General features: G+C 44.5%; 1 protein-coding gene across 15 annotated transcripts in view; it reads left to right on the forward strand.

Moving 5' to 3' along the window:
- Positions 1–22,538, forward strand: part of LOC128703610 (calbindin-32) — a 474,209-nt gene that overhangs the window by 149,905 nt on the left and 301,766 nt on the right. For 3 of the 15 annotated variants that reach the window (XM_070101212.1, XM_070101216.1, XM_070101225.1), the window contains exons 1-2: positions 1,330–1,401; positions 5,555–5,730. The exons of 10 other annotated variants lie outside the window; for them this stretch is intronic. The gene's annotated coding sequence lies outside the window, so the exon portion shown is untranslated. Of the gene's footprint in view, positions 1–1,329; positions 1,519–1,545; positions 1,569–5,554; positions 5,731–22,538 lie in introns of those variants that run through there. 2 more of the 15 variants (XM_070101213.1, XM_070101214.1) reach the window with 2 other exon arrangements.

Genomic DNA, 22,538 nt, shown 5'->3' on the forward strand with positions numbered 1-22,538 from the left:
TAACAATGAGGCAGAATTATGAACATAGTCTTGGTATTGTGTTCCTCACTGTTCAGTACAGCTGTTATGTCCTGTACTGTTCAACACAGCTGTATATTATGTCTCGTATGTTCTGTTTTGTTCAACACAGTCTCATTATTGGCACTTGTTCACAGCTCTCATATCAATGGTGTGATCTCTGAACCTGTCTGCTTACACTCTTGTGTTTGTGACACATTACGTTATCACAACAGAATTGGTTGCTTGTCATTTGAGCTTACTCTTATGCGAGTTTTGAACACAAGTGCAAGCACTGATTATATATATATATATATATATATATATATATATATATATATATATATATATATATATATATATATATATATATATATAAACTGACAGATTTTAATTAAAACTGGATAAGATTACAGAGATCTGATATATATTTATTTTTCTGCCTCAACATTTTAGTTAATTATCAGTAAAATGACTTAGTGGTTGGGAGAGCTAGCGAAGTGAACTTAGGAGCCTCACTACGTCATAACCAGACAATCTGAGAGGTCGGCCAAGTTGGACAGCCTGCAGGCAAATTTGTGCAGCTGAGAGCCACGACTTCTGGAAGACCCGCTGCCTGGCCTCCTGGAAGACCCGCTGCCTGGCCTCGTGTTAAAGAGAAACACTCAATATAGCTTTCATCTCCAGGTTAATTCTTATTGTCGATTTAAAAGCGATGTTCTCAGCACTTAAGATTAAACCTTCTTCCTGATGAAATTATCCAGGGTATCTCCCCCCATACTCTTCCTAAAGACGTTTTCATCACTGTGGAAATCATTATTTTAGTAACCAATTTAAGATTAAACATTTTCAACTACCGATCATTTGATGACATTTGGAGTGTGACATCCCATATCCATCCGATATGTCAGTTATGAGTGATAGTTACTGAAAGTAGTTACTCTGGATGGAGGAGAAGGAGGAGGAGGAGGAGGAGGAGGGTGTAAAGTAAGAATGGAGGAGGAGGCGGCGGAGGGGAAGAGGCAGGTCGCTGCTGAAGAAGGGGAGGGGCTGTAGTAGGTTACGGCGGCAGCTTTTCCTCTGCTATCCGGGGGCCACTTTGGTATTGATTCTCCCAGACTCAGAGTGATGGCGGTGGTGCGATATTCAAAGTAAGGCTGTCTGGCAAGAACGATATCCCCGTCAATTTCTGGCGTAGGGAAATTTATTAATTATCTAAATACGGAGCATCAGTTTGGCTCTAAGCTACCAGGAGATAGAGAATATTTATTTTTTTTGAAAGTGTTGTGGATGTCGAAGGGTGAGCAGGACTCATCGCGCAGCTTGCAGTATCTCGCTGCAGCAGCCAGGAGCGCCGCCCACCACAGTGTCTTGTGTGTTAGTCGAGGCCCGAACTCTCACAGGGTACGTGTGCTTGCTCCTCCCGCCTCACACTCACTCGATCTTCTCGACCCGTGGAGTCTCTTTACCAGAGTTCTGCAGGACCCGCTTTACTTCCATACTTTGAAACAAACGAAAGAAGTACACGGAGAGAAACTTCAAAATTTACAGCTATTTTGTAGAAGTATAATGTGATTATTATAAATTTAGAAAAGTAGTGAAGCAAGTTTTCGTTTTTCACCGTTCCAAATTTGACATTTGCTACCTTACCTAGAGGACTTAATTGGCCCAGTAATAAAATATGGGTTTAGGTTGCCGTAGAGTCGTGGGTGGTGTGGGGGCGGCGTTCACACTTTCTTGTGGGGGGTGTGGGGCGTCGTCCACACGGTCCTGTGGGTGGTGTGGGGCGGCGTTCACACGGTCCTGTGGATGGTGTGGGGGCGGCGTTCACACTGTCCTGTGGGTGGTGTGGGGAGGCGTTCACACGGTCCTGTGGGTAGTGTGGGGGCGGCGTTCACACGATCCTGTGGTGTGGGGGCGTCGTTCACACTGTCCTGTGGGTGGTGGGCGGCGTTCATACTTTCCTGTGGGTGGTGTGGGGGCGTCGTTCACACGGTCTTGTTGCGTCGTGGTTAACATTACCGACATCCGACCCACTCATAATGAACACTTACACAACTCGTACACAAACTACAATATATATAGAAACTTGCTTATCTCTTGGCAAAACTAATATCAGACAATGCCATTATTTTAAGTACTTTAAAATTCACGTTTAACCATTTCTTTAACATTTATCTTTCAAATTAAATTAATTTAGATTAAAGCATAACTGAGAAATATACTTAATTCTTGAAATATTCTTAATGGGAATTATATGAGTTGGATGTAATATAGAGATAAAAGTGGTAGCCTTTCCCGTAGTCAAGAAGTCCAGCAGAAGGTAATCAATGTCACGCAGCACTGTAGAACAACTCGACACACCTCGAAATAGCAACACCGATTACTGTAGGTACGAGTTAGTGTTGTGGGGGTTTTGTTAGGGGGGCGTGGCTCCCCCTGCTAACCTGGTCATCCTCACTCACATTTTCAAAGTCTTTTTGGTCCTTCAAGCATAGTTTTTGCTTCGTGTTTCACCGGTGAAGATGTGTTTCTTCCGGGATTGTTTTTCTAACGAGTTTTAAGTCAACATTTGTCTATCCAGCGGATCCTGGAAGCCCTGGGTCACCCCGCACCAACAGTTCTCACCTGGTACTTACACTCGCATGTCTGCTTTACTTTTGCAACAACGAAAATACATTTATTTTTCCACTACATACGTTTTAATGGAAAAAGTCATTTTAACGTTTTCGGATGGAAGTTTTAGTTAAAGTTAATTTGTGTTAATTTGACGGGGTCCTGCCAGAATGTCTTGTTTCTAAATTTTGTTTCCACCGACACACACACACACACACACACACACACACACACACACACACACACACACACACACACACACACACACACAAACACACACACACACACACACACACACACACACACACACACACACACACACACACACACACACACAAACACATGGTGGTCCTGCTGGAAACTGTAGGCAGCCGTAAACGTTTTTCTTAATAGCCTAACTGGCAATTTTAATAAATTCAGCAGTCGTTTCCTTTGAAAATTCACGCTTGTGGTTCCTTATACGATATTTTCAACGGATATTGTTAAAAGGTTGTACTAGTGTAGTTTGAGAGATTTTGAAGATTTATATAAAGTCTAACTATAAGGATGGTTTGATTAGGTCGTGTGTGTGAATATATTCCCATCAAACTCGCCACCCTATTATTGTCATGATTACCACCACCATTGTTATCACCAGCACCACCACCACGATCACCGCTACCACCACCACCACTACCACCACGACCACTACCACCACCACCACTACCACCACGACCACTACCACCACGACCACTACCACCACCACGACCACTACCACCACCACGACCACCACTACCACGACCACCACTACCACCACTACCACCACCACGACCACCACCACTACCACCACCACGACCACCACTACCACCATGTCCACAACAGACTACGCTACTTTTGCCATTAAGACAACTTGCACTTCCGCCACGAACATCACTCATCTTCTCGCCTTTATCATCATAGCTGCAGTCACCACTACCACAACATCCATCACTACCACCACCACCACTACCACAACATCCATCACTACCACCACCACCACTAACACTGTACACCATAACTATTGCCACCACACATTCTCCTTATACTGGAATTGCCACATACATTGCATCTACAACAATCGCCACAAACATCACCATTACACTACTACATCCACCACAATTATCATATATTCTACCATTACCACCACTACTCAGACCACCATGGTTGCTACAAACACCATCGCTGCAACCACTCCACCCACCACAATTATCTCACACAAGTGCCGAAACCACACTCGTTCCGTCCCCCACGTCTACCAGCAACATCCGCTCCAGCCACACTCATTCCGTCCCTAAGGTCTACCAGCAACATCCGCTCCAGCCACACTCATTCCGTCCCTAAGGTCTACCAGCAACATCCGCTCCAGCCGCACTCATTCCGTCCCTAAGGTCTACCAGCAACATCCGCTCCAGCCACACTCATTCCGTCCCTAAGGTCTACCAGCAACATCCGCTCCAGCCACACTCATTCTGTCCCTAAGGTCTACCAGCAACATCCGCTCCAGCCACACTCATTCCTACATACAGAGACGCTCGGGAGTCTAGATTCATAATCCTTGATTACATGTCTAGTATCGAGGGGAGCTGTATATATGGGGGAGCGCTAAACGCGTAGTCATATAGCGCCTGGGGGAATGGAAGGCATTCAGGCTTGATTCAAGGAACTGGAGCACAGGTCCATTAATTTTTTTAGCTAAAATACGTAGATTATTACACTTTTAATCGATTTTTGTACTACTACTGCTTACCACAAAAAATAAAATAATTAAAAAACTTTGAGCCAGAATAACTAGTCTCTTATAGTTTATTGTACTCTTCTTATGGTTTTTTAAAGTTCAAGAGCCCCTCACCAGCATCAAGGAACCTTCTTTAAGGGGCCCTTGATAGCTGTAGCGGTAGATAAGCTACCGCTAGAGGGGCGTAAGTAATATATGAGCGGTAGATGAGACTATTGATTGAGCGGTAAGTAAGATTTCACCTGCCGCTTGAGAGAGAGGTGAGAAGGGATCGCGTGATGAACAGTGAGAGCTTCAGGTGGTTGTGATGGTTCCTCAGGTGGTTGCGATAGTTCTTCAGGTGGTTGTGATGGTTCCTCAGGTGGTTGTGATAGTTCTTCAGGTGGCTGTGATGGTTCCTCAGGTGGTTGTGATAGTTCTTCAGGTGGTTGTGATAGTTCTTCAGGTGGCTGTGATGGTTCCTCAGTTGGTTGTGATAGTTCTTCAGGTGGTTGTGATGGTTCCTCAGTTGGTTGTGATAGTTCTTCAGGTGGTGGCACCTGTGACAGTGCCGTGTCACTGCAACATTCACTGTTACTCTGCTGCCGTAATACATCCACTCTGGTACAGGTATTAAGATATTAGAATGTTTGCATGGCTGGTCCTTCACCATGTTATTCTTGTGGTGCTATATTACTCATCCAACCCTGAACATCCGGTGCATAACTCAAGATCCTCCACAAGTCTAAAATACAACATTCAATGGTAATGTTATGAGATCAAAACATGACCCAATGAATGTTGTAAGTTAGTCTTGTGGAGGATCTTATAAGCTAATCCACCGGATGTTGAGGTTTGAATGAGGATTATAGCACCATTGCCCTCTCTAACATTCTCATTTCCTACCATCTACTCTCCTTCCATCCTATTCTCTCTCCCTATTATCCTTATCCTCTGTTCTTCCCTCTTTCTCTCTTCCTCCCTCCGCCCCCTCACCCCTGTAAGTAGCCCTCGATGCGTGTTTTAATTAATTTCCGGCTGGAATCCTGTCAGCCTACATCGTCATTACCAACCCCCTCACACACACACACACACACACACACACACACACACACACACACACACACACACACACACGCACACGCACACGCGCGCTCGCGCTTTCTCTCACGGTAATAGTGTCTCAACTTGTTTTTCTATAACATGTAGTGACTCTTGACACGCCGGCACAAACTCTGCTATGGAATAAAGGAGTTTCAGCCTGACCTTCAGCTCCTTACCTAGCCTTTCCGTCCCTAACCCAAGGTGACCTTACCTCCTCCATCTGCCTAAGGAAGAGGCAGAACCATCGTCTGCTACCCTCACCACACTCAGACAACCGCAAGGTGAGTACCACATCAGTGTTCATGTTGATGACTGGGGCAACACGCCTGCCAGCTTAATGTACACAACTCTGACCTTTCACCTCTGACAGTGTTGCTGTGTGAATGTCACAGAAAGGTCAACACTAGGTGATGTCCTTCCTACAGCTGATGTCAGTTGGGTTATATGATTTTCTAAAACAATCGACTCAATGATAATTTGAAAAGTACATTATGCATGATATTTTAATGTTACCTTATACTGTGAATACTTGTAGCACACTTGTTATGATGTGAAGGGTGGATGATATACAGTGGATGAAACCAAGTAAATAGCGGCGTAACTTGCTAAAATATTAGACAGTGGCTTAAATTGGTGAAGAATATACAGATAAACATATGATGGTCAAACCTGCATTATAAACACGTAACTTATTTTAGAACCTAGACTACTCGAGTAACGAGATATATATATATATATATATATATATATATATATATATATATATATATGGAAGAGGGTAAGGTACCTAGGGATTGGCAGAGAGCATGCATAGTTCCTTTGTATAAAGCCAAAGGGGATAAAAGAGAGTGCAAAAATTATAGGGGGATAAGTCTGCTGAGTATACCTGGTAAAGTGTATGGTAGAGTTATTATTGAAAGAATTAAGAGTAAGACGGAGAATAGGATAGCAGATGAACAAGGAGGCTTTAGGAAAGGTAGGGGGTGTTTGTACCAGGTGTTTACAGTGAAACATGTAAGTGAACAGTATTTAGATAAGGCTAAAGAGGTCTTTGTGGCATTTATAGATTTGGAAAAGGCGTATGACAGGGTGGATAGGGGGGCAATGTGGCAGATGTTGCAAGTGTATGGTGTAGGAGGTAGGTTACTGAAAGCAGTGAAGAGTTTTTACGAGGATAGTGAGGCTCAAGTTAGAGTATGTAGGAAAGAGGGAAATTATTTCCCGGTAAAAGTAGGCCTTAGACAAGGATGTGTGATGTCACCGTGGTTGTTTAATATATTTATAGATGAGGTTGTAAGAGAAGTAAATGCGAGGGTCTTGGCAAGAGGCGTGGAGTTAAAAGATAAAGAATCACACATAAAGTGGGAGTTGTCACAGCTGCTCTTTGCCGATGACACTGTGCTCTTGGGAGATTCTGAAGAGAAATTGCAGAGATTGGTGGATGAATTTGGTAGGGTGTGCAAAAGAAGAAAATTAAAGGTGAATACAGGAAAGAGTAAGGTTATGAGGATAACAAAAAGATTAGGTGATGAAAGATTGGATATCAGATTGGAGGGAGAGAGTGTGGAGGAGGTGAATGTATTCAGATATTTGGGAGTGGACGTGTCAGCGGATGAGTCTGTGAAAGATGAGGTGAATCATAGAATTGATGAGGGGAAAAGAGTGAGTGGTGCACTTAGGAGTCTGTGGAGACAAAGAACTTTGTCCTTGGAGGCAAAGAGGGGAATGTATGAGAGTATAGTTTTACCAACGCTCTTATATGGGTGTGAAGCGTGGGTGATGAATGTTGCAGCGAGAAGGCTGGAGGCAGTGGAGATGTCATGTCTGAGGGCAATGTGTGGTGTGAATATAATGCAGAGAATTCGTAGTTTGGAAGTTAGGAGGAGGTGCGGGATTACCAAAACTGTTGTCCAGAGGGCTGAGGAAGGGCTGTTGAGGTGGTTCGGACATGTAGAGAGAATGGAGCGAAACAGAATGACTTCAAGAGTGTATCAGTCTGTAGTGGAAGGAAGGCGGGGTAGGGGTCGGCCTAGGAAAGGTTGGAGAGAGGGGGTAAAGGAGGTTTTGTGTGCGAGGGGCTTGGACTTCCAGCAGGCATGCGTGAGCGTGTTTGATAGGAGTGAATGGAGACAAATGGTTTTTAATACTTGACGTGCTGTTGGAGTGTGAGCAAAGTAACATTTATGAAGGGGTTCAGGGAAACCGGCAGGCCGGACTTGAGTCCTGGAGATGGGAAGTACAGTGTCTGCACTCTGAAGGAGGGGTGTTAATGTTGCAGTTTAAAAACTGTAGTGTAAAGCACCCTTCTGGCAATACAGTGATGGAGTGAATGATGGTGAAAGTTTTTCTTTTTCGGGCCACCCTGCCTTGGTGGGAATCGGCCAGTGTGATAATAAATATATATATATATATATATATATATATATATATATATATATATATATATATATATAGACTGCTCTAGAATCTAGGTAGGAGTACATATTGCTCGAGAAACTAGATAGATTGTCCTATAAGGCTTGAGAAACTAGATACAGGAGTAGCTAGCAAGAAGAGAACATTCAAGGATGCAGCACCGGGCGGCGTGTCAACATTCACACTGCCTCCCCGAAGTAGAACACTCAGAATGGCTAAAAATGGTTCAAAGGCCGAGTTTCTGCTCAACTCGAGTTTGTCCCAACCTCTCCAGCGGTGAACCAAATGAAATATCCTGAAATTCTTCAAGTAGGTCGCGCAATGCTTTGATATCATTCGTAAAGGTCAGACGCTGGCAGATGAATGCAGCTTTCCTCTCCAGATAAAGAACCCACAAGTCTAAAGATTTGTTTATTTAGGAATCTGATGTAGGAATTAATTCCCTGCAAAGCCTCGGCTGAGCATTTATGATCTTGGAATTTTTTAGTAACTGTTGGTAAATATTTATACCCTTGTCAAAATAATTCATGAGATGAATTTTCTGTATGAAACACTAAATTAAATTATCGGAAGACTTAAGGAATATCCTCAGAAAATATCTTATGGTCATATTTTTTATTATAAAATTATCTATTCAGTAAATACCACACACAATATATATATATATATATATATATATATATATATATATATATATATATATATATATATATATATATATATATATTATATAGATGTGTGTGTGTGTGTGTGTGTGTGTGTGCGCTCAATAACCCACGTGGAGACGGAAACTCAGAACAATGTCTCTTGAACCTCCATGGGGGTGGGTTATTATTGAGCATTATATATATATATATATATATATATATATATATATATATATATATATATATATATATATATATATATATATATATATATATATATATATATATATATATAATGTCGTGCCGAATAGGCAGAACTTGCCATCTTGGCTTAAATAGCAACGTTAATCTTGCCATATAGTACAAGCGAAAATTTGTGTATGCAATAATTTCGCCAAAATCATTCTGAACCTAACGAAGAAAATATATTTTTCTGTGTTTGTTTAGTATTAAATTGCTGTAAACAAATCTAAAATATATTTAGTTGGGTTAAGCTAAAATAATTTTTTCTTGTTATAATAAGGTTAGGTAAGTTTTCTAAGATTCTTTTGGTGCAAAATTATAAATTTTTACATTAACATTAATGAAAAAAATATATCTTTGAACGTGTAAGAGAAAATTTTAGAAATGACTTAATTTTAAATGAGTTCTTGCTAATTGACCAGTTTTACATATTCGGCACGACATTATATATATATATATATATATATATATATATATATATACTATTCATGAGATAGTGGAAAAAATCCTTCTTCCGTAAGCTATGCGTGTCGTAAAAGGCGACTAAGATGACGGGAGTAAAGGGCTGTTAACTCCTTTCTCCCATGTAAGTTATTAAATGTAAAAAGTATTTTTTTTTCTTTTATGGGTCACACTGCCTCGGTGGGATCCAGCCGGTGTGTTGGAATTGTATATAATGTATATTTTTATAAATATTTTTTAAACCTTTGTTTGAATGATGCATGGAACGCATGTATACATTTTGATGATTATGGTTATGCTGAGGACATTATATGCATGTAGAATTACAGAGTATGTCTAAACTGAATTAGTCCAGTACAAAGTAGAAATGGGTAAGGAGAAGAGAGTTCGAGGTAGTCAGGCCCTCAGCCTGGAATCGATGTGTTCAGTCCATCACTCTTGTAGGAAGTACAGCATAGGGCCAGAGAGGTGGCTTATGTACTGCAGTCAGGTGAGTCGAAGCAGGATCACAGTGACCCTATGCTGTACTTCCTACAAGAGTGATGGACTGAACACCGATTCCAGGCTGAGTGTCTGACTACCTCAAACTCTCCTCTCCTTACCCATTTCTACTTTGTATTGGACTGATGAAGCCACTGTGTGGCGAAAAGTTTCTTCAATAAAGATTCCAATATGTTGCATAAGTGTCTCAATTCTTCAACTTGTCGGTTTTCAAAACCATTCATCACATACGTCTAAACTCTTTAAGTTGATATCTTTAGTCACTGGTAGAAATTCCAGATGCAGCAAACATTCGCTCTTAGGATCGCCACACTGAGGCGCTGGGAGAGACAAACTCTCGCTCTTAGGATCGCCACACTGAGGCGCTGGGAGAGACGCTCTTAGGATCGCCAGACTGAGGCGCTGGGAGAGACGCTCTCAGGATCGCCAGACTGAGGCGCTGGGAGAGACGCTCTCAGGATCGCCAGACTGAGGCGTTGGGAGACAAAAACACTCGCTCTTAGGATCGCCACACTGAGGCGTTGGGAGAGAGAAACACTCGCTCTTAGGATCGCCACACTGAGGCGCTGGGAGAGAGACTCACTCTTAGGATCGCCACACTGAGGCGCTGGGAGAGACAGGCAGCAGCCCTCGGGTCTGGAACGAAGCTCTTTGAGGAAAGCCAAGGCATACTATCCCCCTGGAGCCTAGCGTCTATGATTCTGTGGGAAGGAAGTAGCACTCGTAGACCAAATACCTGTACTTGTTGACCCTGTGGTCAGCAGCACCGCCCTGCTGACCAGCACTGAATGAAATGAAAGTGTTCACTCAGTGTCGTTTTCTCTGTTATACTCGTATTGTTTGTTTTTCTACTGTATCAATTCATCGGAATATTTTCAATATTATGATCATATCTCTGCAAGTCCTTCCTTAAAGCCTTGTACCAATCTCATGACAACCCTCTGATTTTCCCAATCCTCTTGACATGCCTGACTACGCCAGGATTTCATGGAGATTTATCGTGAACCATCGATTAGGGACGAACTTTTACACGGGAGATTTTCAAAATGTGTGAAATTTCGACAGTGGGAAAAATTCGACTGAATTTAAATTGTACCCGTGATACTTGCCTGGAGTGGAATTCCACACGGAAGACATTGAACTGCGGTGTAATTCTTGTTGTGGAATTGTAATAGAAAATTATTTGATTCTGTATGATTGCTAAATATATTTCTTGAAATATCAGAAACATGCTTATATTTGTCATGGTCAGATTAACAGTGTTTATTATGGTGTTACCTTCACCCCGCGCGCGCGCGCGCGCACACACACACACACACACACACACACACACACACACACACACACACACACACACACACACACACACACACACACACACACACACACATCCATGTCAACAATGATGGTGGTGCAAGAAAGGTATAAAATACTGACAGTATGAAAGTTTAGACACAAGTGCAACGTCTGGATATCCTAATTGTAGACGTTTCGCCATCCAGTGGCTTTATCAATACAGATTCTAGGACATAACTAGAAGACAGAACTGTACACAAAAGATGAGGTAATCAGTCCCTCAGCCTTGGAGTTAGTGTTCACAGCATCGTGGTGGTGGAGAATCTGGAGCAAAGGCAAGAAGACTGGCGGTTATATAGGCGTCAGTGGATAAGGACATGTAGCAGACGAGGGCATAGTCACTGGTAGGCGGGATTCCCCAGTGGAAGTAGGTCCTACCCAACGGGTAGGTGCTACCTTCACCCCTTCCCACACACACACACACACACACACACACACACACACACACACACACACACACACACACACACACACACACACACACACACACACACACACACACACCCAGGTCAAAACTGATGGTGCTATCTTCACCCCTCCCCCACACCCGAGTCAACATTGATGGTGCTGTTGCTTATGCAACGTATAAAATTAAAAAAACTGGCACTGTCAGGACCATCACTACCAGTACCACCAGTACCAGTGCCACCACCACCACTGCCAACATCACTGCCACTGCCAGCACCATCAGTGCCGCCACCACCACCACTGCCACCACCACCACCAGTGCCACTATCACCACCAATACCACCACCACTAGCAACATCAGCATTACCAATACTGGTATCACTATCCATACCAGCACCACTACCAATGCTAGCACTACCTAAGTTGCTTGACGAGTGTACAACATTGCTTCACAACTTTGGCGAGTTTGTGATTGGCTGGCTGAACCAAGGTACGGGTATAACGATGGGGCACTTGCTCATTAAACATTTAGCACCTGGTTGACTGGTCGGGAAGCATGCCTATATGGGTGTGTGATATACGCCAAATATAATGTAACATACTCTTAGCATGCCGTAGTCACTATCAGTACCACCACCAATACCAGCACCATCACCACCACCACCACCAATACCAGCACCACCACCAATACCAGCACTACCAGTACCAACACCAATACCATCACCACCACCACCTATCAGTACCAGCACTACCACCTACCACTACCACCACCCACTACCAATACCACCACTACCATTACCAACGCCACCAATACCAGCAGCATCAACTGCCCAGCCAGTACCAGCAGCAACATCCTCAACCAGTACCAGCAGCATCAACACCCTCAACCAGTACCAGCAGCATCAACACCCTCAACCAGTACCAGCAGCATCAACACCCTCAACCAGTACCAGCAGCATCAACACCCTCAACCAGTACCAGCAGCATCAACACCCTCAACCAGTACCAGCAGCATCAACACCCTCAATCAGTACCAGGAGCATCAACACCCCAACCAGTACCAGGAGCATCAACACCCCCAACCAGTACCAGCAGCATCAGCTGCTGGCGCTCCCTTTACAGGCGACGGAAAAGAATAACAGAGCGGCTAAAAGAGGTCAGTATATCTGAAAGGCGTAGGAAGACACTGGTCAGAGAAATAGCAAGCATCGAACTTAAGCTAAAGGAATCTTATAGGAGTCAGGAATCGCGGGAAGAACTAAAAGCCATAAATGAAATCGAAAGAAACCCAAAGTATTTCTTCTCCTATGCCAAATCAAAGTCGAGAACAACGTCCAGTATTGGGCCCCTACTTAAACAAGATGGGTCCTACACAGATGACAGCAAGGAAATGAGTGAGCTACTCAAGTCCCAATATGACTCAGTTTTTAGCAAGCCGCTAACCAGACTGAGAGTCGAAGATCAAAATTAATTTTTTATGAGAGAGCCACAGAATTTGATTAACACAAGCCTATCTGATGTTATCCTGACGCCAAATGACTTCGAACAGGCGATAAATGACATGCCAATGCACTCTGCCCCAGGGCCAGACTCATGGAACTCCGTGTTCATCAAGAACTGCAAGAAGCCCCTATCACGAGCTTTTACCATCCTATGGAGAGGGAGCATGGACACGGAGGTCGTCCCACAGTTACTAAAAACAACAGACATAGCCCCACTCCACAAAGGGGGCAGTAAAGCAACAGCAAAGAACTACAGACCAATAGCACTAACATCCCATATCATAAAAATCTTTGAAAGGGCCCTAAGAAGCAAGATCACCACCCATCTAGAAACCCATCAATTACACAACCCAGGGCAACATGGGTTTAGAACAGGTCGCTCCTGTCTGTCTCAACTATTGGATCACTACGACAAAGTCCTAGATGCACTAGAAGACAAAAAGAATGCAGATGTAATATATACAGACTTTGTAAAAGCCTTCGACAAGTGTGACCATGGCGTAATAGCGCACAAAATGCGTGCTAAAGGAATAACGGGAAAAGTCGGTCGATGGATCTATAATTTCCTCACTAACAGAACAAGAGTAGTAGTAGTCAACAGAGTAAAGTCCGAGGCAGCTACGGTGAAAAGCTCTGTTCCACAAGGCACAGTACTCGCTCCCATCTTGTTCCTCATCCTCATATCTGACAAAGACAAGGATGTCAGCCACAGCACCGTGTCTTCCTTTGCAGATGACACCCGAATCTGCATGACAGTGTCTTCCATTGCAGACACTGCAAGGCTCCAGGCGGACATCAACCAAATCTTTCAGTGGGCTGCAGAAAACAATATGAAGTTTAACGATGAGAAATTTCAATTACTCAGATATAGCAAACACGAGGAAATTAAATCTTCATCAGAGTACAAAACAAATTCTGGCCACAAAATAGAGCGAAACACCAACGTCAAAGACCTGGGAGTGATCATGTCGGAGGATCTCACCTTCAAGGACCATAACATTGTATCAATCGCATCTGCTAGAAAAATGACAGGATGGATAATGAGAACCTTCAAAACTAGGGATGCCAAGCCCATGATGACACTCTTCAGGTCACTTGTTCTATCTAGGCTGGAATATTGCTGCACACTAACAGCACCTTTCAAGGCAGGTGAAATTGCTGACCTAGAAAATGTACAGAGAACCTTCACGGCGCGCATAACGGAGATAAAACACCTCAATTACTGGGAGCGCTTGAGGTTCCTGAACCTGTATTCCCTGGAACGCAGGCGGGAGAGATACATGATTATATACACCTGGAAAATCCTAGAGGGACTAGTACCGAACTTGCACACGAAAATCACTCGCTACGAAAGCAAAAGACTTGGCAGACGATGCAACATCCCCTCAATGAAAAGCAGGGGTGTCACTAGCACGTTAAGAGACCATACAATAAGTGTCAGGGGCCCGAGACTGTTCAACTGCCTCCCAGCATGCATACAGGGGGATTACCAACAGACCCCTGGCAGTCTTCAAGCTGGCACTAGACAAGCACCTAAAGTCGGTTCCTGACCAGCCGGGCAGTGGCTCGTACGTTGGTTTGCGTGCAGCCAACAGTAACAGCCTGGTTGATCAGGCTCTGATCCACCAGGAGGCCTGGTCACAGACCGGACCGCGTGGGCGTTGACCCCCGGAACTCTCTCCAGGTAAACCCCTAACCAGTATCAGAAGCATCAGCACCCCCAACCAGTACCAGCAGAATCAGCACTCCCAACCAGTAACAGAAGCATCAACACCCCCAGCCAGTACCAGAAGAATCAGTACCCCAGCCGGTACCCGAAGCATCAATACCCCAACCAGTACCAGAAGCATCAACACCCAACTAGTACCAGCAGCATCAACACCCTCAACTAGTACCAGCAGCATCAACACCCTCAACCAGTACCGCCAGCATCAACACCCTCAACCAGTACCAGCAGCATCAACACCCCAACCAGTACCAGGAGTATCATCACCCTCAACCAGTACCAGGAGCATCAACACCCCAACCAGTACCACCAGCATCAACACCCTCAACCAGTACCACCAGCATCAACACCCCAACCAGTACCAGGAGTATCAACACCCCAACCAGTACCAGGAGCATCAGCACCCCAACCAGTACCAGGAGCAACAACACCCCCAACCAGTACCAGCAGCATCAACACCCCTAACCAGTATCAAGCATCAATACCCCCAACTAGTATCAGAAGCATCAACACCCCAACTAGTACCAGCAGCATCAACACCCCCGACCAGTACCAGAAGCATCAGTACCCCAACCAGTACCAGAAGCATCAACACCCCCTACCAGTACCAGCAGCATCAACACCCCAACCAGTACCAGCAGCATCAACACTCCCAACCAGTACCAGCAGCATCAACACTCCCAACCATTACCAGCAGCATCAACAGCCCTAACCAGTACCAGAAGCATCAACACCCCAACCAGTACCAGAAGCATCAACACCCAACCAGAACCAGAAACATCAACACCTCCAACCAGAACCAGAAACATCAAGACCTCCAACCAGAACCAGAAACATCAACACCTCCAACCAGTACCAGAAGCATCAACACCTCCAACCAGTACCAGAAGCATCAACACCTCGAACCAGTACCAGAAGCATCAATACCCCAACCAGTACCAGCAGCATCAACACCCCCAACCAGAATCAGAAACATCAACACCCGCAACCAATACCAGCAGCATCAGCGCCACTAATAGCAGCGTTACCACCACCACCAGTATCAACATCCCTATCACAACCACCACACGTACCACAGCAACCATCACACGTACCACCACAATCATCACCACTACCACATGTACCACAACAACCATCACCACATGTACCACAACAACCATCATCACATGTACCACAACAACCATTACAACCACCACATGTACCACAACAACCACCATCACAACCAATACACGTACCACAACAACCATCACAGCCAATACACGTATCACAACCACCATCACAGCCAGTACACGTATCACATCAACCACCACATGTACCACAACCATCATCTCAACCACCACACGTACCACAGCAACCATCACAACCACCACACGTACCACAACAACCATCATCACAACCGTCACACGTACCACAACAACCACCATTAGCACCACACGTACCACAACCATCACAGCCACATGTACCACAACAACCACCATCACAACCACCACACGTAAAACCACCATCACCACCACAAGTACAAAAACAACCATCAATAACACCACAACAACCATCAACACCACACGTACCACAACAACCATCACCAACACCACAACCACCATCACCACCACAAGTACCACAACAACCAACACCACAACAACCATCACCACCACACGTACCACAACAACCACCATCACAACAACCATTATCACCACCACCACACGTACCACAACAACCACCACCACACGTACCACAACAACCACCATCACCACCACACGTACCACAACAACCACCATCACCACCGCACGTACCACAACCATCACCACACGTACCACAACCACCACACGTACCACAACCACCACACGTACCACAGCAACCACCACCACCACACGTACCACAACAACCCCCGTCACCACCACCGCACGTACCACAACAACCATCACACGTACCACAACCACCACCACACGTACCACACCATAACTACCACTGCACGTACCACAACAGCCACCATCACCAACACACGTACCACAACAACCACCACCACACGTACCACAACAACCACCATTATCACCACACGTACCACAACAACCACCATTATCACCACACGTACCACAACAACCACCATTATTACCACAGGTACCACAACAACCACCATTATCACCACACGTACCACAACCACCATTATCACCACACGTACCACAACAATCATAACCACCACACGTACCACAACAACCACCACCACCACACGTACCGCAATAACCATCATAACCACACGTACCACAACCACCACCACCACACGTACCACAACAACCACCACCACAACACGTACCGCAACAACCATCATAACCACCACACGTACCGCAACAACCATCATAACCACCACACGTACCACAACACACCAACACCACCACAACCACCACCACCACAAGTACTACAACAACCACCACCACCACACGTACCAAAACCACCACCACCACAAGTACTACAACAACCACCACCACACGTACCAAAACAACCACCACCACCACAAGTACTACAACAACCACCACCACACGTACCGTAACAACCATCACCACCACACGTACCGCAATAACCATCACACGTACCACAACCACTATTACAACCTAGGATTTCAAATGGCCTGTTATCCCAGGTGTAATGGGAGCAAATAAACACAGTAGAAAAAGTTTAGACTTATATTATCCTTCACCAATTATAACAGCAATATGTACACTATGTACAGTGATAAATATAGTGCACTCCACGGTAAGCAAGGCAGAAATAGAAGCCACAAGATAGCAGACCGTGCTTCAACCAGCTCTAGAGTGGGAATGACAAGGGCAGACAGGAGAGCGGTATCCACATAACCTCTGCGATTGTCAATCCCACCTTCTTATTGGCTAGAACCTGGTCACTAGTTGAACGATGGGGCCCCATCATCAACTCTTAGCAACCTGGTTCGCTGGTTGGGGGAGATAGCCTGTAAATGAGGGTGTGTCCATGCGCCGAATAAAGGTTACGTACTCTTTGCATGCCACACCCCCACCCCCGAGAAGGCTCAGGATTAGGCTGCCACCTCCCAGTGGTAACCGTGCCGCCATGGCACAAAATAATGGGACCGCCTATCCTCTCCACCATCCAACTCTTAGATAGAGCTCAGCTTTCCTAGTGCCTGAAAGCCAAACCCTAAACTCAGAGTGAGACAGCAGTCAGATAAGCCAACATAGGTCCAAGATACAAGCGGACGGTAGCCCGTATCCCCTCACTAAAAAAAACCCCCACATCAGGGGATAAAAAAAAGAGCTTGAAAGGGGGGTTACCACAAATACATCCTAACCTAAATAAAATATTAAACTAGACTCTTGACAAAGAGTCTGCCAACACATTTTCTTTGCCGGCAATATATTTAATAAAAATATTGTAGGGCTGCAGCCTGAGAGTCCAACGCATAAGCCTTGTGTTGTGATTCTTCATGGCTTGGAGATAGACTAACGGGTTGTGATCACTGTAGACTGTGACCACCTGCGATGTTTGGCCCACATAAACATCGAAATGCTCCAAAGCCATTACCAGCGCGAGGGCTTCTTTTTCAATGGTAGAGTAAGCTCTCTGATGTGGCTGGAACTTGGCTGAAAAGTATGCGATTGGCTGCAGCTCCTTGTTCCCGATTTGTAATAGTACCGCCCCAACCCCAGACTCACAAGCATCAACCTGTAATGAAAAAGGTTTGGAGAAGTCTGGAGACAAGAGAATGGGTGCAGAGCACAATAATCTTTTTGCTTTATTAAAAGCAGTGTTACAATCTGACGTCCAATTAAAGGGAACTTTATGACTGGTAAGAGAGGTAAGAGGGGCTACAATATCTGAGAAATTCTTACAGAATCTTCTGTAAAATCCTATCATGCCTAGGAAACGTTGAAGAGATTTCCTATCATGAGGAACTGGATATTCTTTAATCGAAAGAACTTTAGCAAGTTTAGGTGCAACTTTACCACTACCTACTTCATGGCCTAGAAAAGTGATAGTGGCCTGGCCAAAGGAAGATTTAGATAAATTAACTGTTAATTGGGAATTCTTAAAGGTCTCAAACAGAGCTTTAAGTCTAAGTAGGTGTTGATCCCAAGTATCAGACACCACAACAATATCATCTAGGTATGCTGCCGTGCCTTCAAGTCCTTTAATAGCCTGATGGATGAGTTTCTGGAATGAAGAGGGGGAATTTTTCATTCCGAAGGGGGTAACTGTATACTGATAATGACCTCCTGGAATCACGAAGGCAGAGATTTCCTTCGCCTTATCTGTCAAAGGTACCTGATAGTAACCTTTAAGGAGATCTAATTTGGACACAAAAGTAGCCTTACCCACAAAGTCAATTACGTCATCCAGACGAGGAAGAGGGTAAGCATCTGTAATTGTGACCTCGTTCACTTTACGGTAGTCTGTGCACATACGAAACCCTCCATCAGCCTTTTTTACTAGGATGCACGGTGAAGCCCATGGACTAGACGACTCCTCCACTAAACCATGTTCTAACAAGAAGTCTACTTCCTGCTGAAGTAACCTTTGCTTTTCAGGATTAGCTCTGTAGGGGGAGAGTTTAATTGGTTTAGATTTTCCCACATCTACATCATGGTAACCTAACGTACATTTTTTCGGCACATCCGAAAAAATATTAGGATATGACTGTAGAAGCTCAGTTAAATTGGTTGCTTGTATTTCAGATAATCCATCCATTAACGGGCTAGGATCCTTGAGGAGGACAGAATTTGAAAGTTTAGTATTAATTTCAGAGATAGAGTGCAAAGAGTCAGAGTCGTCCTCAGAGGTAGAGGACAGAGTCATTACTGGGACTTTATCTGGTGTATGAAAGGCCTTGATTTGATTTATGTGGTAAGTTTTTGTTTTTGAGGTCTTATCAATGGGAGCTACCACATAATTTAAATCAGATAATCTACTTACTATCTGCATAGGTCCCGTAAATCTAGCTTTCAAGGTGTGGCCAGGTATAGGTTCCTGCACCAACACCTTGTCTCCTGGATGGAAGGAGCGGAATTGTGCACTTCTGTCATACCTCTGTTTCATCTTACTTTGAGCTGTCTTTAGCTTAGCCGTGGCTAACTCACGTGCCACCTGCAACCTTGAAGACGGGTTGTAGAGTGCTGAGCTTACGTCTTCTCCCATCCATCCTTCTTTGAGCACCCGAAGAGGACCTCGTACATTGTGCCCAAAGATCAGCTCAAACGGACTATACCCTGTAGACTCTTGCACCGTCTCTCGTACTGAGAACAGCAACAATGGTAGAGATTCATCCCAATCTGTCGGAAAGTGCATGCAAAAACTTCTCATCATTGTTTTTAATGTTTGGTGGAATCTTTCCAAGGCGCCTTGGGACTGAGGGTGATAGGCAGTGGATAAGTTGTGAATTATCCCTAACCTAGTTAATACTTCCCTAAATGCTTTGGCAGTGAAGTTAGTACCTTGATCACTTTGTATAGTTTTAGGAATGCCAAAACAAGAAATGAATTTTGTTAAAGCTTTGAGAATAGCTTTAGTATTGATACTACGCATTGGGATCGCTTCAGGATATCTGGTTACTTTATCCATAATTGTAAATAAATACTGATTTCCAGACTTTGACTTAGGTAGTGGACCTACACAATCTATAATTAAATCTGCAAAAGGTTCTCCATCAGCAGGTATGGGTTGGAGAGGTGCAGGTTTAATAGAATGTCCAGGTTTTCCAACTTGCTGACATTCTCGGCAACACCTAATATGATTCTTCACATCTTTCTTTAATGTTGGCCAATAAAATTCTTTTGTGATTCTATACAAGGTTTTTGTAATTCCTAAGTGACCTCCTGATGACGTATTATGAGCTATATTTAATATCTGAGGTCTATACTTGGTTGGAACCACTAACCTGTCGTATAATTGCCGGCCCTCTGTCTCCTTACCAGTCTCAGTGCATACCAAATAATCATTTTTAACTTCATACTTGACTGGATGACCCAAAGAGGATTTACCCATGGCTGCCTCAAAAGTGAATTTTAACGAAGGGTCCTTACGTTGTTCCTCCCGGAAGGACAGTCCCTCGGGCATGGAAACAGAGACATCTGGCAATCCTGCAACCTGGGAATAGGAAGGCTTGATCGGGGTCTGTTCACTTGATTTACGAGACTCCGGCCGGTGTGTCTCATAAAACAACGTGGCTATTCCGAGATCGGAGTCGTCCAAGGATAGGTCAACATTCTCCCCAGACAACCCTTGGGATGTTGCCCGAGTTATGGCCAACACTGGAGAAGCATTAATCATTATAGGTTCAGGACACGAAGTAACAGTAGTAATGTTATTACCCAGTAATAACATGGCATTTTTCATGGGAAATCCTTTTGAGATACCTACAGTCAAGTACCCAGTGTAATATTTGCACTGTACATAAATTTTATGCAAAGGAACTGAATATATAGCTCCTCCGTAAGCTTCCAATAAAACTGAGGAATTCAAGGAAGTATTCTCTGAAAGGGGTAATATTCCTTCTCTGACAAGTGAGCAATATGCTCCAGTATCTCTAAAGGTATTTACTTTAGTTGGTTCTGAGTGTTCCTGAAGGGAAATAAGACTTTCGCAATAATAAGGGGCCATACCTTTTTCTACTTCTCTAGGGGACATGTTACTAGGGATATTAGAGATTTTCCCGATGGGTTGAGGTTTTTGGGGGCAGTTGGAACTGATATGACCTACTTTATTACACCTGAAGCAGACGACAGGCTTGCCCTTTACTCCCTGATGACGTTGCAAGTGGTGTCGTTCTGGCTGGTGCCTCTCTGGATATTGTTGTCGAGATGCTCCATAAGTAGTTTGCCTCTCCGCAGGGGGACCATATGTTGAGAAGCGTGGCTCACCAGGTGACTTGGTTGGATGTCGTAGACGCTCTCCCTCCGGCTGGCACTTCATTCTCCAATGTTGTCGATCTCTGCTCACGCCAGACTGTTGAAAAGAGAGACGGGACCGCTCGGACAAGGAGCGGTTCGTTTCGAAGGTATCAGCCAACCTGGCCGCCTCCAATGCAGTGGTTAAGTCACGATCCTGCAGAAAGACACGAACCTCTGGTCCCACAGACTCCAGCAGGTTATCAATCAGAATAAGCTGCACCAGCTCCTCAAAGTTAGAGACACCACTCGCTTTATACCAGCTGGTAAAAGCTTTGGTTTGCTGTCTCACAAAGTCCACCAGGGATTGACCAAGCTGCCGCCTGTTCAATTTGAAGGTCTTACGATATTTAGCTGGGATACATGTATATGCTCCCAACACTGTGGTCTTCACTACTTGATAATCAGAGAATTCAGCGTCAGTTAATACCGACGTAAATTCCTGTGCCTTACCCAATAATGCTGTATGAACCAACGCTGCCCAGTGCTGTTCCGGCCACCTCAAGGCTCGAGCCTGATTTTCGAAGCCTTCGAAAAATTGCTCTGGTTCGGCCTCATTGAAGCGGGGAACAAGCTGTACTGCTTTTTGTAAACTGAAATCGTTTACAGAATGCGAAAACTGCCTCCTTTCTCTTTCCCTATCAAATTCTTCCCTTGCGAATGCTCTCTGTTCCCTAGTTTGCTCAAGATTGATTTTTGCCAGCTGAAGTGCCAACGACGCTGATTCACCCTGAGACAACCCAGCTGCACTATACTGACCATTTTGCTCCGTAGGTGTATCATCTTCCTCCTGCGAGAACATAGTAGTTTTTTCCCTAGCTCCCGTAAAGGGAGGAGTTTGATGTGCCATCTCTTCTTCAATAAGTATGTCAGCAATAAGTGAACGCAGTTGCGCAGCTGTGAGAGTGCGTTTATAGGGAA

The sequence above is a fragment of the Cherax quadricarinatus genome, chromosome 76 (genome assembly GCF_038502225.1).
Source record: "Cherax quadricarinatus isolate ZL_2023a chromosome 76, ASM3850222v1, whole genome shotgun sequence".
NCBI classification, from domain to species: domain Eukaryota; kingdom Metazoa; phylum Arthropoda; class Malacostraca; order Decapoda; family Parastacidae; genus Cherax; species Cherax quadricarinatus.